The 2,664-nt window shown below is 42.0% G+C and overlaps 1 protein-coding gene across 1 annotated transcript in view; it reads right to left on the bottom strand.

Annotated features, from left to right (window-relative positions):
• Positions 1–2,664, bottom strand: part of slf2 (SMC5-SMC6 complex localization factor 2) — a 109,390-nt gene that overhangs the window by 105,776 nt on the left and 950 nt on the right. The gene's annotated exons all lie outside the window — the stretch shown is intronic.

Here is a 2,664-nt window from a genome sequence, read left to right as displayed (position 1 = left end):
CTAATCTTGCAACTCAGCACGACCCTCTTGACCGGCCCATTTTCTTTCCCACATATCTGCTCCACCCTCCACTCCGACCTATCACCTTCACATTCAACTTCATCTACCTAGTGTATCCTCAGCTACCTTCCCCACAGCCCCAAACCCTCCCACTCCCATTTATCTCTCAGCCCCCCTGGCGTCCTGATGAAGGGCTTATGCTCAAAACATCAATTCTCCTGCTCCCCGGATGCTGCCTGACCGGCTGTGCTTTTCCAGCACCACACACTTCAATTCATTCTTCTCGGCTGATCGTTGTCCTCTCCTTTGTCTGTCCAACTGTCCTCCACTGTTTTGGGGTTCTACCCCTCCCCCCCACCCTTTCCTCTGCATAAAAACACAACTTATTCCTAGCTATCATTAGCTCAAGGAAGGATCATTGAACCTGAAATGTTAACTCTGGCTTCTCTCCAAGTTTCGAACAGACCAAAGAGCATCATTCACCAAGTTGACGGTCCTCCACCAGTCAATGTTTATCTTGGTATGTGTCCTGCTTCAGTGTTGCTCAGGACAAATCTTGACAAAAACCACTGCATCTCTCCAGACTTTCTTTGCAAAGGCACATTCCAGCAGAAGATTTGTGATAATCTTTACCTCCCACACCCCACCCCCAATGCCAAAGCTGCTCCAAAGGCAGCATGAAATAGTGTCCGGCTCCACTCCATGCAATAGTGTCATGAAGGATTTTCACAGGTAATGCCTTCTCACTATCAGCCAAGCAACATCTTGGTGTCTGTTGGAAAGTTCCAGTGTTTATGCATTCTGCCAAATGATTTTGACAGTCTGCTCAGGAAATCACCTGATGACCAGGTTTTTACCCAGAATGAAGAGGGAGTGATAGTCCCAAAAGCCCAGTTTCTGCCTCACCTTGGTGATGTATTCCTCCTGAGGCTTTGCAGACACCCCAGCCCCAATGAATCACATACCCAACACCTTCAGGTAATCTGTCCTGACGGTGAAAGGAATAAGGATCAGTCAGCTCAGTTCACACAGAACTTGACCTCCCTCTTGCCCAAAATTTGTTTGTCTTCCAGAGGAAGGCGTTAACCTCAAATATGTGTTGCAGAGTGACATTTCAAGGTCCAGGACTACGTGCGGAAGGAGATACTAAAGCTTGGGGCAGCTGCCAACAAGGCACACTGAGGAAGAACCACTGTCTAAGGGATTTTGGTTAAGTTAAATGGGAGTCTGTTCAGTTATCAGATCCTCCTGCTACCTCAAAAGATATAGAAACATTATCTTGGACAAGGGAAAAATGCCATTCGAGTTTGACTCTCGCAAGCAAGCCAATGTTTCTTTTGTTTCTTCACAGGCTACTGTATAGAACCAAACTGGTTAAGTCACAGTGTGTATATAAAGATCTTTTTATGAATAAAACTTATTTCTGAAATAAAGTTAATGGATTTCTCTCCACAGATGCTGCCAGACTTGCCAAGCTTTTCCAGCAACTTATGTTTTAGTTTCTGATTTCCAAAATCTGGAGCTCTTGCAGTTTTCACAGTCTAAATCAGGCTTGTCCTGAATCTAGACTTGGATACAAATACACAATAGCAGTGAAAAAATGATAATTGTTTCAATTACATGATTTCAGCTTTAAATTGCGCCAAAGGAGTGAATGAAAGAGAAATATTTTCAATGTTAATTCCCCAAATTTCATTGACTGCTTCATAACTATTACACTCACTTAAGAAATGCCCCAGCAGCATCTTTACCCTGTGCAAATATCATAATTGGCTTTCTCTCATGAATTCTGAAACACAAATTTTAAATCAGACCATGCAACAACTAATGAAATAACCCAGTTGTGATAATGGAAAAATATTAACTAGGTCCTGTGGCCTTGACTAGAATTGCTAGATTACAAGAAAAATGATCTGGTAAATTCAAACCAGGTTGGACACAATATTCACTTCAAATACAGACATCCACAACTTTCAGCTTACGATGACATTAAGTTCTGGTAAACTTCCTCACAGGCCAAAACACGAACAATGTCAGCAACATCCTTCATGTACACTGCATCAAGCAACTTTCTAAGTCAACAATTTGACACAACAGTTAGATCTCAGGATCGATTTAAAAGTGAAAAAGCTTTACAAGATTTTCAAATAAATTGCAATTACTCCAAGGACAAGAAAAATTATGAAATATAATTTTTCAAGTCAATTAACATTTTACTCAGCCATTTACAAAGGAAATAAATTCACCCTTTTGCTCCATGTTCCTTTCTGATAGTTAACACTTTTAAATAAGTTGCTCTCGTACGTTAAAACATCAGCTCTGCCCAAGAGCACAGTGACATGCCACTCTGCTAGCTTGCTAGTAAATAGCATCAAGAGCAGAGCCCTAATGCAGAACTCTAGCTCAATGTAATGTTTTAAAAGATACGTTGTTGTTTCTAATTGCAGACATTCTATTTTGTTCAAAAAGCACACAAACTGCAGGCAGTCAATCCATGTAACATTTTATAAATTCCTACTTTGGAAATAGAACCAGTGTGACTCAAGAGTGAGATACAGGTAGACTCTAACCTCACAACTTTAATGGAGGGGGGAGGGGGGAGCGGGCGGTAACATTGTATCGCAGGGGAGGGGGCAGCGGGCGGTAACATTGTATCGCGGGGAG

This window comes from Chiloscyllium plagiosum, chromosome 22, assembly GCF_004010195.1.
Source record: "Chiloscyllium plagiosum isolate BGI_BamShark_2017 chromosome 22, ASM401019v2, whole genome shotgun sequence".
NCBI classification, from domain to species: Eukaryota; Metazoa; Chordata; class Chondrichthyes; order Orectolobiformes; family Hemiscylliidae; genus Chiloscyllium; species Chiloscyllium plagiosum.
The sequence above is the reverse complement of the archived record's forward strand: the minus strand, read 5'-3'. Positions and strand labels throughout refer to the sequence as shown.